This window comes from Triturus cristatus, chromosome 6, assembly GCF_964204655.1.
Source record: "Triturus cristatus chromosome 6, aTriCri1.1, whole genome shotgun sequence".
Lineage (NCBI taxonomy): Eukaryota > Metazoa > Chordata > Amphibia > Caudata > Salamandridae > Triturus > Triturus cristatus.
The window spans coordinates 1664884490-1664900680 of NC_140589.1; the positions used below are offsets into that span (position 1 = coordinate 1664884490).

At 48.4% G+C, this 16191-nt stretch overlaps 1 protein-coding gene across 6 annotated transcripts in view; it reads right to left on the reverse strand.

The window, feature by feature from the left end:
* The window catches only part of BICRAL (BICRA like chromatin remodeling complex associated protein), an 834654-nt gene that overhangs the window by 803693 nt on the left and 14770 nt on the right, over positions 1-16191 (reverse strand). The gene's annotated exons all lie outside the window — the stretch shown is intronic.

Below are 16191 nucleotides of genomic sequence, written 5' to 3' on the forward strand. Positions count from 1 at the left end.
AAACACATTGCTGGACACATCATAGATGTCATTTTAGCAAATACAGAACTAGTTACCTTTCAAACAATATCTCCTATTACATGGTCAGACCACCATTTGCTTGTTTTCGAACATAAACCAACACATCTAAAACCAATTTATATGCATTAACCTATCAACAGTGGAACAAACTCCATTTTGAACACTTAGAAACACAGCTATCGTCCAGTACAGATCTAGACACAATAAATTCCATTCAAAAACTATACGAGTGACTACAAGAAGCTTTTGAAATCCTAATACCACTAAGAACTACACAACAGAACAAAAAAACTGGCACCTTGGTGAAATACAGAGCTAAAAGAGATAAGACAGCAAATCTGAAAGCTGCAACATACCTGACTCAAAACAAACACAAATCAAGACAAACTTTGACTATAAAAACGAAACCGATTATACAAGTCAGCTATCAAAAAAGCAACAAAAAAAGATACTATTCAGACAGAATTCAAAATGCTAAATTTGCAAATAAACAAGCCTATAAAATTCTCACTGAATTTCGCAAACCAAATTGCCTAGAAGGAGCTCATCCCATTAGTCAAGATTTCACGGAAAAACTGGCAAACCATTACACAAACAAAGCAGACACATTGGACTCATTTAACCCCTTCGATGCTCATGACGGAATGGTTCCGTCATGAGCATCGGTGCCCCTGTGCTCATGACGGAACCATTCCGTCATGAGGCCAGGGGCACGAAATCCCTCTGCTGCAGACAGCAGAGGGATTTCTATTTAATGCCTTTGACCTTGGGAGCTGGGGAAGAGCTTCCCCAGCTCCAGAGGCCCCCTCCCTGGTTTCTGTGCAATGAAGATCAGCGCGCACGTCGCGCTGTCTTCATTGCATAGAAACCGAAACTGAAATGACCCTTTAGGCTCATTTCAGTTTCACTTTGTATGTACTCAGGGGGCTATCTCAGCCCCCCGGGCACATAGAAAGACGGGAGAGGTATCATTGGAAAGGGTGTTGTAAATTGAAACCACGATGTGATTAAGCATTTACTAAAGACATGAATTCTCCTGCCTTACACATGTCTCTTTCGTTATGTTGACTGAAGTTTGGACTCCATTTTGTATTGTTATGTCTCCACGTGCTCAACACGAGAAGAGTCCTATCTTCGTGTTAGTTGATCTTGTAATCTGCCTAGTAACAGTCTATAAATAGTTCCTTTGTCCGCCTGGCGCATGCCCAGGCTTGACCACATCTGTTATCAGTTAGTCCTTGCTTGACCATGTTTTTGCGGGCTCAAGGAGTATGTCAGCTCCGCCCACATATTGATCTTGTATCGAAAATGTCCATAAAAGGTAACATTCCTTGCCTCATGTTGTATCCTCCCACTTATGAGCCCCTCTGTTGTGTATAAAAGGGGACTGTGTACGCAAGTTCTTTGTGCTACTCTATGCAATACTGAAGGGTATTGTATGGATTGTAGGACCACCCTTAAGGGTTAATAAACCTTGTCTTTGTACTTTGCAGTTTCCGTGCCAACTTCCTTATAGATTCCATTGCAGGAGAGCGAACCCTTGTGTCCTGCGGGCCTAGCTGGGGCCTGTATTCATCAATTGGCGCCCGTCACGTGGGGCTCATCGGCGACTCGGATGCTCGAAGGATTGGTCGCGACGAAGGTGAGGAATTTGGCCGGGGATGTGATCACTGCCAGAGGCATTTTAGTCCTGGCATCCCGAGGTTTTTCTTCCTTCCCTTCCGACCTGACCATCTGGGTGGCGCCGGTCCTCGACTGAGACCTCTTCTGTCGGTCCTGCCGTGACAGCCGTTTGGGCGAATTTTGGAGCTTGGCAGTTGGAATCTGGACTCTTGATTGGTAAGAACCGTTGTACGGTACTTGCTCCGAGTTTTTGAAGCCTGGTTTGGCTATTTGAGTTTGATTTGTGATGACCGGTCATATCTTGTATTGATTATTGTGAGAATGTATGCGTTGCAACACATATAGGCAGGTAATGTGGAGATATTTCTCCGGAACTGTGTAACTTTGAACGGCACAACGTTTAAGTGCCATTTTTTTGATAATACTGCATATTCTGCATTATTTTTGAGCATGCCTGCTTTTAGCGCACTCCGTAAGTGGTGCTGCTGCTTTGGAAACCGGTTAAACCTCGAGGAATCTGCTCCAGCTCCCCCAGAGGGGACTCCTAATAGGGATATGTATGTGAAGCATGGTCTTTCTTCCATAATGTACAGCACAGTATGGAGGAAATTTACCAGAAAGGATCCTGAGTTACGGTGGCCGTTGTATGGGTCGTTTGATATGCGTAAGATTGAGTATGTGGAACAGTGTATGTGTAAACGGCGTGCTCGTCAAGACATGTTTGAATGTGTGCGATTATGGGTGAAGGAAGTGCGTGAGCGAGAGAAACGTGAGAAAGCGCTGTTTGATAAAGAGCAACGGAAGAATGATCATGTGAGAGCGCAGGAAGCAAAGCGTCGGGAGGAAAGAGAGCAGACGGAGAGGCAAGAGAAAGAGCGTAGGTTACAAGTCTCGGGCCAATATGCTGTTCGTCAGTCACTCTATCCTGTCCTTAATAATCATGACGATGATTTTTATTTATTAGATCGTTCTCCGCCTCCTTATGTCGGCGCGTCTGCCCCGAGGCCACAAGAATCGGGTTCGGGTAAGGTAGACACGCGGTCCATGTTATCGGCTGAGCGAATGGGTGAGCTTCAGCAAGTTTCCTATCGTGCACTTAAGGGCAAGTTATCCCTTGCTGAGTTGTTGGATTCTTGGGAGTTGTGGCAGGATAGAGAAAGGTTGTATTTTTTGGGCCACTTTTCTGAGGAAGTGATTGCTGCTTTCCGGAAATATTCCAGTGTCTTTGAACCTGACGATGTGGTATTAGATGCTAAAGCATTGCGTAATGGTGTTTTCTCTCCCTCTAAGGCGCCTGAGGCGGTTCGGCGACTGTTTGCGTTGCGGGATGCGGCGAAAGACCTTAAAGAGAAAGCACGCCAACAAGTTGAGGAGGAGAAGCGGTCGGATTCGCGTACCGGAGATGGCCATTCATCCACCTCTCAGTCAGATAAGAGCGACCTAGTGCATGCTAAGCCAATGCGAGAGGCGGCGCCTTTGTATGTTCCTCCTAAAGGTACGGGGACTAGCTCGGATATTACCTCCGCCGATGCTAAGGGATATTTTGTGTATAATTGGGTTTATACTCCCTGGCACAGGGCTGACGTCATGGCGTTAAAGAATGCGTTGCCTGATCCCGCAAGAATCCAGCGGCCTTTTACGAAGAAGTCGAGGGGGCCTTGAATTCTTGTACTATGACCTTAGCAGATATAGATTTGTTCTTTGGACTTATTTTACCACCAGATATGTGGCGCTCTGTGCGGAAGGTGGATGATGTTGCCGCTTTTAAGGCTCGGTGGTCTGAGCTTGAGGACGAGGATAGGGAGAGAAAGCCCGCGCAGAAACCACCTCAGATTATCTTAGATCTCCCTGCTGCTATTCTGGCTAAGTTGAAGACAATCATCCCCCCTAAAAAGATTGACTGGAATATGCTAGCCTCGTGCAAGCAGAAAGTCGATGAATCAGTTGCAGATTTCTTTACGCGCTTTGAGGAGACGTTTCATGATTTTAGTGGTCAGTCACTTACGGACGATACGGGTCGACACCTCTTTGCTGATAAATATGTGGCGAATTTATTACCGGCGATCGCAGCTCGCCTAAAGGCGAGTGAAAGTTCTTGGTCCACCGCGACCCCGACAGCCCTCCTGACTATAGCTCAGTACTATGAGCGCCAGGAGCAAGAAGCGAAGGGGCAGGAGGAGAAGAAATCGAAGGATTTAAAAACGAAGGTGATGTTAGCACAAGTATATGGTCCGCCCCGACGGGGTGTAAATAGAGGTAGGGGAGGATTTTATGGTCCTCCCTCGGGCCGATCTGATTTGAACAGGAATCAATGTGCGTATTGTAAGCAATTGGGACACTGGGCCAGAGATTGCCCGGCGTTGCATGTTTCGCGTCAGGGACACAATCAGGGTGGCCCGAGAGGTAGAGGGGGCTTCTCGAATTTCAGAGGGAATTCTAATGATCACGCTCGTTTTGACCCTGCCGGGCAGCAACGAGATAGGCCTAATGTTTTCGATCGACAAAACCAGTATCAAGTGTCGGGGATTGACCGTTCTGGGTACCATGATTCTCAGCACGCATAGGAACGCGTTGGATGGGGGTTAGAATCAGTTGAGGTGCCGGTTGATCAGAAGGGTCCTTACGTATCAGCTGAGGTTTTGGGTTCTACTGATCAGTTCCTAGTGGATACAGGAGCGACTCGTAGTGCGCTGTCTAAACAATTGGTTCCGAGGGCTCCCCCATCTGGCTTAATGGTTACATCGGTAGGGTTTGATGGTACACTCTCCCGCAGCCCTCTTTCGCGGCCCCTCACATTTCAGGTTGATTCTTTTTCTGCACCCTGTCCGTTTCTGCTTGCTCCGAACACGCCGGACAATATTATGGGCCTTGATATGTTGAAGCGCTACGATCCGCTGCTCCCCTGCTGGAGTGCGGGTGATATTAAATGACAATTACCCCCTGTCTGAACGGATGTGTGTGGTTGCAGAAGATGCTGTGTTAGCTACCCTCCCTTGTGCTCTGTGGGCCACCTCGGATACTGATGTGGGACAGATGGTGATTCCGCCTGTTCACATTCGTGTCCAGGAGGGGGCGGTGTTACCACGCCTCCCACAGTATCGTATTTCCCAGGAGGGGGAGGAGGCTCTTATACAGATTGTGCAGGATTTGATTAAGGTGGGAGTAGTGGAAGAAGTTCCCTATAACGTCTGTAATAGCCCGATTCTACCCATTTTGAAAAAGGATACGGATGCCAAAGTCTATCGGTTTATAATTGATTTGAGAGAAGTAAACAAGATCGTGATACCTCAGTACCCAGTGGTTTCTGATATCACGACGTTGCTTACTTTGGTCCCGCCTACGGCGACCACGTTTTCAGTTATTGATTTGAAAAATGCCTTCTTTTCAATTCCCATTCATCCCGATAGTCGATACCTCTTTGGTTTTACTCTAAATAATAGGTCTTACCGATTTTGTAGAATCCCTCAGGGCTACACAGAAAGCCCTAGCATTTACAGTCAAGCTTTGAAAAGACAATTGGATTCCTTTGTTCTGCCCGAGGGTGTCGCCCTCATTCAATATGTTGATGACATCTTGCTGGCGGCCGACACTTCGGAGTTGTGTGAAAGGAGTACGTTGTCCTTGCTTTCCTTTTTGGCATCCCACAATCACAAAGTATCTCGGAAAAAGTTGCAATTCTGTAGACCAAAGGTGACTTATCTGGGTCACCTTTTGTCTAAGGAGGGGCGTGCACTCACACCAGATCGTGTCCAAGTAATTCTGGACACGCCGACGCCGTCCACACAGAAGGACGTGCGTGCATTTTTGGGTCTTGTGTCGTTTTGTAGGCAATGGATACTAGGGTTTTCACACATAGCTAAGCCATTGTTAGCCCTTTTGACAAAAGACACACCTATCCCGCTTCCTTGGACGAATGAGTGTGACACTGCCTTTCAGAAACTGCGACAGGCTCTCTGTTCAGCACCAGTGTTAGGGACTCCTGATTATACCAAACCTTTTTCGCTGTATGTGCATGAGAAAGATGGATGTGCATTATCAGTTTTAGTGCAGATGCACGGCGACAAGCAGCGCCCTTGTGCATATTTTTCGGCTGTACTTGATCCTGTTGCCCGAGCATTGCCTGGTTGTTTTCGCTCGGTTGCGGCAACAGCTGTGTCAATACGCCAAAGCGAGGGAATTGTGTTATCTCATAAGCTGTTGGTATTAGTCCCCCATGCTGTTGATGCCCTGCTTAATCAGACAAAGACGCAGCATTTGACCAGTGCCCGTTTAACGGGATATGAGCTGACGCTTTTGGCTCCTCATATTACGTTAAAGAGGTGCGTGACGTTAAATCCGGCCACATTGTTGCCATACCTCGAGACTCAGTCTGAAGCACGGAAAGCACATGATTGTATTCTTGTGACTGAGGAACAAACAAAGGGTCGTATTGATCTCCAGGATACGCCCTTTCCAGATGTAGATGGAGAACTGTGGGTGGACGGGTCCTGCCTGAAGCTACCAGATGGTACGACTTCAGCAGCGTATGCAATTACCACATTGCAAACAATAGTGGAGGCAGCACGCATACCACAGAAATCAGCTCAAGCAGCGGAACTGATAGCATTAACACGAGCATGTGAGCTCAGTACAGGATTGTGTGTGAATGTTTATACAGATAGCCGCTATGCCTTCGGAGTAGCGCACGATTTCGGCCTGCTCTGGAAGGAGAGAGGGTTTTTAACGTCACATGGAGTACAAATAATGCATGGGGAGTTAGTTCATAATCTTTTAACTGCATTGACATATCCGAAGAAAATTGCCATCATTAAATGTAGCGCCCATAGGAAGGTAGTCGATAAAGTTGGAGAAGGGAATGCGTTAGCAGACCGGGTGGCACGGGAGACTGCGATGCAGCCCGGTGCTACTGCCATGTATGTAGTGAAGTCACAAGTAGAGAGATGGCATGATGCGAAGGAAGAAGTGCGAGAAATACAGAGGACCGCTTCTGATAAAGAACGGGAGCAATGGTCCAGTGAGGGAGAATTGGATGATGAGGGTTGCTGGAGAAATAAGCAGATGGATAGATGGAAATTACCCACGGCTTTTGTACAACCTATGGTTCAGATGGCACATGGGCTAGCACATGTTGGAGCTTCCGCAATTGTAAAATTGCTTACCCAAGTCTGGGAGCATCCAGAGATTGCTAGCACGGCAAAGAGGGTGGTGCAGACCTGTATGATCTGCCTGAGGTACAACCCAGGAAAGGGTACTCGAACCCCAGCAGGAGGATTTGTAACACCTACTGCACCCTTTGAGGTTCTGCAGATGGATTACATCCAGCTTGAGCGCTGTAACAATTTGAAGTATGTTCTAGTAGTGGTTTGTGCCTTTAGCAAATGGGTTGAGGCATACCCTACGAAAGACAATACTGCAATGACTACCGCCTAGATGCTGTTGAAGGAGTTCTTCCCTCGATATGGTGTTTGTAGACTTCTGTGGAGTGATAACGGACCCCACTTTATAGCGGATGTTATAAAGTATGTTTTGAAGGGTCTGGGCATCACCCAGAAGTTCCACGCAGTATTTCACCCTCAATCTGCAGGACTAGTCGAGAAGTATAATGGTACACTGAAGCTCAAGATCGCTAAAATCCAAGCTTCGACGTCTTTGACTTGGCCAGATGCTTTACCGCTGGCGTTGTTGTCAATTAGGTCGGTACCGCACTCTCGAATCGGTCTTACACCGTACGAGATTGTCTTTGGACGTCCAATGAATATTTGGGGTCCACCAAAACCTAAGACTGTGTATGATGTACCTTGTGTAATGATGAATGATTATCTGGCACAGTTAACGGATAACTTGGTTTCTATTCATCAACAGGTCCGGGAGGCGCTCCCTGATCGGTCTACCGGTGAAGGACATGGTCTCCGGCCTGGCGACCATGTCATGATAAAAATCTTTGACAGGACGAACAGCCTGGAGCCGAGATGGGTTGGTCCTGAGCAAGTCTTACTGGCAACGAGGACGGCTGTGCGAGTTTCCAACAGAAAGAATTGGATCCATTCCCTGCACTGCCGCAAAGTACCGCCCGGATTGGTGGAGCCTACTGTATTGACTGATCAACGAGAGATTCTGACCACAGAGAAAGGCCGTGCTGTGGAACCGAACGACGCTGAGGAGCTCTTTCCGGATCACGCGACTCCTGGAGGAAAGCGATATCATCTGAGGCCAAGAAAGTGAATCCTTCAGTATCGGGACATGTTGTCAGAACGGCCCTTGGGTTAGTGAAACGGAGAGCCAATGAGGCAAGGGGGGGGATCAGCCCTGCATTAGTGTAGTGACACCCGTCTTGTCCCGTTGGTGAAGAAATCGACCGCTGCCCAAGGGGACGAGTTCTGACAAGCCTTTAGTTTCAGGAAGATATTGATTCTTTATTCTGACATGGAGAAAAAGAAAATCCTTTGTGCAACAGGTTTTATGCTCACAGTAGCTATTGTTGGGATAACCACATGGTTTGTGGAGGATGTGACTCCTGCTCGAGAGTTACTTGTGTTAACCACTCCAGTGCCCGAGGAGCACTACTTCTATACCCTTCCATATCAAGAATTGAAGCATCGTCAGTCTTATTTGAATAACACTTTCATTCAGATGCTGCATCATACCCACGTTGCCACGAATGCTACGAACTGTTGGATATGTGGTATGATGCCAGCTCACCAGAAGAAAGGAGGGACGCCATTCATACCTCTTCCTTTCTCTCATAATGGCTCTTGTAGAGCATGGTACACTTTGCTTTTTGCCACTCGGAAACCCACAGTGGGACGATTACTCTTCAGACTCAATAAAGAATGTCATCAGGATAAAGATGGATATCCGCAAGCGAATGGGACAATTTGGGAATGGGAAGAGTATCGACCAGACAATGAATCGATTCCTTATATTTTCACGAACACCAGAGACACTGTGGGAAAAGACAAATTTGTGATTCAAGTGGCACAAGCTCAAGCGGACCTGTGTGTCCAGAGTGTGGGTTATATTCCTGTTGGTGTTAGTGATTGTATTACCATATTAAACATCGATGGGTTGAATAACAGTACCTTCTTAGCATCCCATAATACATACTTCGTATGCGGGAATAAAGGTTATTACCGTTTGCCAGCCGGTTGGTCCGGAGTATGTTATGTAGCATTTCTGTTGCCTCCTGTATTTTTGGCACCTGCATCCTATCATAAGGATTTGAAGTTGTTAAATAATGTAACTGTAAATAGGTATAAACGTACTCTATCAATTGATGACGTGGATCAGACTGACACCAGTCTGCAGCAGTACATTGATTTTAATTTAGGATTGTTTTTCTTCGTTGGAGCTGCCCTAAATAGTAGGAAAGTTCGAAGATTAACAAGAGTGGTAGAGGCTGTGACAAACCAAACCGCTGCTGCTCTTGGGAATCTTACGGAAGAATTGCAGATTAACAGAATTGTTGCATTGCAGAATCGTATGGTGTTAGATGTTATGTTAGCTGATCGAGGTGGAGCTTGTAAAATTATTGGGAGTAGTTGCTGTGTGTTTATCCCTGACCACACACCGTCAGTCTATAATGCAATCAACAGGTTGCATAAAATTGCAGCTGAAATCCATACAGAAAACGGCACTTGGTCCTTTTCTGGATGGTTTTGGGCATTGATTACTGCTTGGGGTTGGAAGGTTTTAACTGGTCTCTGTATAATTATAGCAGTTCTGTTTTCTTGCTGCATCTGTGTCCAATGTGGTCCCTTGCTCTGTTCCTCATGTGTATCATTCTGTATTCCCGATAAGAAAGCTATTGCCAATGTCACTTATCAGAAACGTTTAGCCAAAGAAGTAGAAGAAATGATGACAATTGACATATACGATGATTATCCTAACAAACCGGATGTCTTCAGTAAATGCTGAAAGGGTCGTCTGTTGTAAATTGAAACCACGATGTGATTAAGCATTTACTAAAGACATGAATTCTCCTGCCTTACACGTCTCTTTCGTTATGTTGACTGAAGTTTGGACTCCATTTTGTATTGTTATGTCTCCACGTGCTCAACACGAGAAGAGTCCTATCTTCGTGTTAGTTGCTCTTGTAATCTGCCTAGTAACAGTCTATAAATAGTTCCTTTGTCCGCCTGGCGCATGCCCAGGCTTGACCACATCTGTTATCAGTTAGTCCTTGCTTGACCATGTTTTCGCGGGCTCAAGGAGTATGTCAGCTCCGCCCACATATTGATCTTGTATCGAAAATGTCCATAAAAGGTAACATTCCTTGCCTCATGTTGTATCCTCCCACTTATGAGCCCCTCTGTTGTGTATAAAAGGGGACTGTGTACGCAAGTTCTTTGTGCTACTCTATGCAATACTGAAGGGTATTGTGTGGATTGTAGGACCACCCTTAAGGGTTAATAAACCTTGTCTTTGTACTTTGCAGTTTCCGTGCCAACTTCCTTATAGATTCCATTGCAGGAGAGCGAACCCTTGTGTCCTGCGGGCCTAGCTGGGGCCTGTATTCATCAAGGGGAGAATCTCCCCTTTCCAATGGTACCCCTCCCCAGTGGATCCCTGCTTGGGGATCGCCCCAGGAGGGCGATCCCCAAGCAGGGATCCACCCACTAGACACCAGGGAGGGGGGAGCGGCCCCTTAGGCAAGGGCTTTTGCTCCCCCAAAATATTTTTAGTGCCATTTAGTCTTTTTGCCCCCCCTGGGGGGGAGTAGCCCCCAATCTGCCCCCCCGGGGGGCAGAAAGCCCACTATACGCCAGGGATTTATTCTTTCTTGTAAATTGGGGTGGGGGCTGCCCAATATGGGCATGCCCATGCCCCCACCCACCCTCCGCAAAAATGAAAGCCTTTCTGCCCCCCTGGGGGGCAGATGGGGGCAGTAGCCCCAAATCTGCCCCCCCGGGGGGCAGAAAGCCCACTATACGCCAGGGATTTATTCTTTCTTGTAAATTGGGGTGGGGGCTGCCCAATATGGGCATGCCCATGCCCCCACCCACCCTCCGCAAAAATGACAGCCTTTCTGTTCCCCCTGGGGGGCAGATGGGGGCATTAGCCCCAAATCTGCCCCCCCGGGGGGGGCAAAAAGCCCAGTAGACACCAGAGATTTTTTAGGTACATTTTAATTAGGGTGGGGGCATTTGTCTGCCCGTTTTGGGCAGCCCCCACCCTAATTAAAATTTGCCCAAAAACTCCTTGGCGTCTAGTGGACTTTCTGCCCCCCCTGCGGGCAGATGGGGGCATTAGCCCCCAATCTGCCATGCCAGGGGGGCAAAAAGCCCAATAGACGCCAGGGAGTTTTTTTGGGGGCAAATTTGAATTAGGGCGGGGGCTCCCAAAACGGGCATGCCCATGCCCCCACCCCCAACCCCCGCAAAAATAACAGCATTGCTGCTCCCCTGGGGGGAAGATGGGGCAGTAGCCACCAATCTGCCCCAAGGGGGGGCAAAAAGCCCACTAGATGCCAGGGATTTTTTGGGCAAATTTTAATTAGGGTGGGGACATTGGCATGCCCGTTTTGGGCAGCCCCCAACCTAATAAAATTTTGCCCAAAAACCTCCCTGGCATTTAATGGACTTTCTACCCCTCCCCCCCCCCCCCCCCCCCCGTGGCAGAAGTGAGCTTTAGCCGCCAATCTGCCCCAATGGGGGGGCAAAAAGCCCACTAGATGCCAGGGATTTTTTTGGGGCAAATTTGTATTAGGGTGGAGGGTCCCAAAAAGGGCATGCCCATGCCCCTACCAAAATTACAGCCTTCCTGCCTCCCCTGGGGAGCAGATGGGACAGTAGCCCCCAGTCTACCACCCCGGGGGGCAAAACACCCACTAGACGCCAGGGATTTTTTGGGGCAAATTTTAATTAGGGTGGGGGCATTGGCATACCCGTTTCGGGCAGCCCCCACCCTAATTAAAATTTGCCCCAAAAACTCCCTGGCGTCTAGTGGACTTTCTGCCTCCCCTGGGGGACAGATGGGGGCGTAAGCCCCCAATCCGCCCTGCCAGGGGGGCAAAAAGCCCACTAGATGCCAGGGATTATTTTGGGGCAAATTTGAATTAGGGTGGGGGTTGCCTAAAACGGACATGCTCAGGCCCCCACCCCCTCCCTGCAAAATTTACAGCCTTTCTGCCCCCCGTGGGGGACAGATGGGGCAGTAGCCCCCAATCTGCCCCCCCAGGTCGCAAAAAGTCAATTAGATGCCAGGGATTTTTTTGGGCAAAATTTAATTAGGGTGGGGGCATTGGCATGCCCGTTTTGGGCAGCCCCCACCCTAATTAAAATTTACCCAAAAAACTCTCTGGCGCCTAGTGGACTTTCTGCCTCCCCTGGGGGGCAGATGGGGCAGTAGTCCTCAATCTCCCCCCTTGGGGGGCAAAAAGCCCACTAGACGCCAACGATTACGCTGGCTTTTTTATGTGTGGGGGTGGGGGCTGCCCAGAATGGACATACCAATGCCCCCACCCCCAAAAAATAGCCACAATGTTTCTGCCCCCCTTGGGGGCATATCGGGGCAACCCCCTCCCCCCCGATGCCCCCCCGGGTGGCAGAAAGCCAACTGGGCACAGTTATTTTTAGCAATATGCCTACCTGTGGATTTTGGGCCCTAGCGCAGCCGGCACATAGGGAAACCTACCAAACCCACACATTTCTGAAAACTAGACACCCGGGAGCTTCCAGGGAGGTATGGCTTGCGTGGATCCCCCAACGTTTCCTTACCCAGAATCCCCTGCAAACCTCAATTTGAGCTGAAAAAAATCACTTTTTTCACACATTTTGGTGTGGGAAAGTTGTGGCATCACCGGGCTCACACAAATTTACCACCACCCAGCGTTCCCCCAGGTCTTCCGGTAAAAATGGTGCCTCACTTGTATGGGAGGCCCAAGTACCCGCAGCAGGCAAGGGCCCAAAACGTTTTGAGGTGACATCAAAATGGCCTATCGCAAAAACACCTGCTTTTGCAAGGGGGGTCACTTGGGTTTTTGGCCCGGTGCTCGGCGGCCATCTAGGGAAACCTACCAAACCCATACATTTCTGAAAACTAGACACCCGGCGGCTTCCAGGGAGGTATGGCTTGCGTGGATCCCCCAACGTTTCCTTACCCAGAATCCCCTGCAAACCTCAATTTTAGCTGAAAGATTCACTTTTTTCACACATTTGTGTGTGGGAAAGTTGTGGCATCACCAGGCTTACACAAATATTCCACCACCCAGCGTTCCCCCAGGTCTCCCGGTAAAAATGGTGCCTCACTTGTGTGGGAGGCCCAAGTACCCGCGACAGGCAAGGGTCCAAAACGTAGTGCGCCTCAACAGACAGGGGTCCTAAACGTAGTGCGCCTCACCACATTTTGGGCCCTTGCCTGCCGCGGGTACTTGGGTCTCCCACACAAGTGAGGCACCATTTTTACCGGGAGACCTTGGGGAACGCTGGGTGGTGCAAAATTTGTGTGAGCCCGGTGATGCCACAACTTTCCCCCACCAAAATGTGTGAAAAAAGTGATTTTTTCACCTAAAATTGAGGTTTGCAGGAGATTCTGGGTAAGGAAACGTTGGAGGATCCACGCAAGCCATACCTCCCTGGAAGCCGCCGGGTGTCTAGTTTTCAGAAATGTATGGGTTTGGTAGGTTTCCCTAGATGGCCGCCGAGCACCGGGCCAAAAACCCAAGTGACCCCCCTTGCAAAACCAGGTGGTTTTGCGATAGGCCATTTTGATGTCGCCTCACTACGTTTTGGGCCCTTGCCTGCCACGGGTACTTGGGCCTCCCACACAAGTGAGGCACCATTTTTACCGGGAGTGCTGGGGGAACGCTGGGTGGTGGTAAATTTGTGTGAGCCCGGTGATGACACAACTTTCCCACACCAAAATGAGTGAAAAAAGTGATTTTTTCAGCTAAAATTGAGGTTTGCAGGGGATTCTGGGAAAGGACACGTTGGGGGATCCATGCAAGCCATACCTCCCTGGGAGCCGCCGGGTGTCTAGTTTTCAGAAATGCGTGGGTTTGGTAGGTTTCCCTAGATGGCCGCCGAGCACCGGGCCAAAAACCCAAGTGACCCCCCTTGCAAAACTAGGTGGTTTTGCGATAGGCCATTTTGATGTCGCCTCACTACGTTTTGGGCCCTTGCCTGCCGCGGGTACTTGGGCCTCCCACACAAGTGAGGCACCATTTTTACCGGGAGAGCTGGGGGAACGCTGGGTGGTGGTAAATTTGTGTGAGCCCGGTGATGCCACAACTTTCCCACACCAAAATGTGTGAAAAAAGTGATTTTTCAGCTAAAATTGAGGTTTGCAGGGGATTCTGGGTAAGGAAACGTTGGAGGATCCACGCAAGCCATACCTCCCTGGAAGCCGCCGGGTGTCTAGTTTTCAGAAATGTATGGGTTTGGTAGGTTTCCCTAGATGGCCGCCGAGCACCGGGCCAAAAACCCAAGTGACCCCCCTTGCAAAACCAGGTGGTTTTGCGATAGGCCATTTTGATGTCGCCTCACTACGTTTTGGGCCCTTGCCTGCCACGGGTACTTGGGCCTCCCACACAAGTGAGGCACCATTTTTACCGGGAGTGCTGGGGGAACGCTGGGTGGTGGTAAATTTGTGTGAGCCCGGTGATGACACAACTTTCCCACACCAAAATGAGTGAAAAAAGTGATTTTTTCAGCTAAAATTGAGGTTTGCAGGGGATTCTGGGAAAGGACACGTTGGGGGATCCATGCAAGCCATACCTCCCTGGGAGCCGCCGGGTGTCTAGTTTTCAGAAATGCGTGGGTTTGGTAGGTTTCCCTAGATGGCCGCCGAGCACCGGGCCAAAAACCCAAGTGACCCCCCCTTGCAAAACTAGGTGGTTTTGCGATAGGCCATTTTGATGTCGCCTCACTACGTTTTGGGCCCTTGCCTGCCGCGGGTACTTGGGCCTCCCACACAAGTGAGGCACCATTTTTACCGGGAGAGCTGGGGGAACGCTGGGTGGTGGTAAATTTGTGTGAGCCCGGTGATGCCACAACTTTCCCACACCAAAATGTGTGAATAAAGTGATTTTTCAGCTAAAATTGAGGTTTGCAGGGGATTCTGGGTAAGGAAACGTTGGGGGATCCATGCAAGCCATACCTCCCTGGAAGCCGCCGGGTGTCTAGTTTTCAGAAATGTATGGGTTTTGTAGGTTTCCCTAGGTTCCGGTAGGGCTAGGGTTCAAAAACTACAGCTAGTCACTTTGCCAAAAAAGGGTCATTTTTCACTGCAAAATTGAGGCGTGACCACGTTGCATTTTGCGCCGTTTCCTGTCGCGGGCACTAGGCCGACCCGCACAAGTGAGGTACCATTTTTCTCGTAGGACTTTGGGGAACGCGGGGTGGGTGGAAATTTGTGGATCCACGCAGATTCCAGAACTTTCCATCACAGAAATGTGGGGAAAATGTGTTTTTTTTGTCAATTTTTTACGTTTGCAAGGGATTCTGGGTAACAGACCATGGTGGGAGGCACTCAAGTCACCCCATCCTGGATTCCCCTGGGTGTCTAGTTTTCAAAAATGTATGGGTTTGCTAGGTTTCCCTAGGTGCCGGCAGGGCTAGGGTTCAAAAACTACAGCTAGTCACTTTGCCAAAAAAGGGTCATTTTTCACTGCAAAATTGAGGCGTGACCACGTTGCATTTTGCGCCGTTTCCTGTCGCGGGCACTAGGCCGACCCGCACAAGTGAGGTACCATTTTTCTCGTAGGACTTTGGGGGACGCGGGGTGGTGGAAATTTGTGGATCCACGCAGATTCCAGAACTTTCCATCACAGAAATGTGGGGAAAATGTGTTTTTTTTGTCAATTTTTTACGTTTGCAAGGGATTCTGGGTAACAGACCATGGTGGGAGGCACTCAAGACACCCCATCCTGGATTCCCCTGGGTGTCTATTTTTCAAAAATGTATAGGTTTGCTAGGTTTCCCTAGGTGCCGGCAGGGCTAGGTTTCAAAAACTACAGCTAGACTCTTCACAAAAAATGTGTAAATTTTCAGTGTGAAAATGTGGTGTGTTCACCTTAGGTTTTGAGCCACTTAATGTCGTGGGCACTATGCCTACCCACACAAGTGAGGTACCATTTTTATCGGGAGACTTAGGGTAGTTCAGATTTGTAAAGCAACTGTTATTACCTATTGATTTTTGATGCATTTCTCCCTTCCAAATGAAAGGCATTGTGTAAAAAAAAAAAAAAGTCATTTTGAAAAATGACCAATAATTGTCATGCAAGTATGAGTATTCCCAATTCCGAAAATGTGCAAATATGCACTGTTTCTAAACTCTGTAATTTGTTCCCATTTCAGAAATACATAGGTGTCTTTCATACCAATTTTTCCATGTATACATTTTCACACTATAATTGCTATATACCCGGAACTAAAAAAAAAACCATTACAAAATGCTGCTCAGTTTTTTACTCTGGGTTCGTTGAGCTCTTGGTGAACCTACAAGTCCTATATATCCCCACAACCAGGAAGGTCCAGCGGATGTAACGGTACATTGCTTTCTAAGAGATGTCATAATTAGAAGAAGTTACAGGTGAAAACGTTGACACAA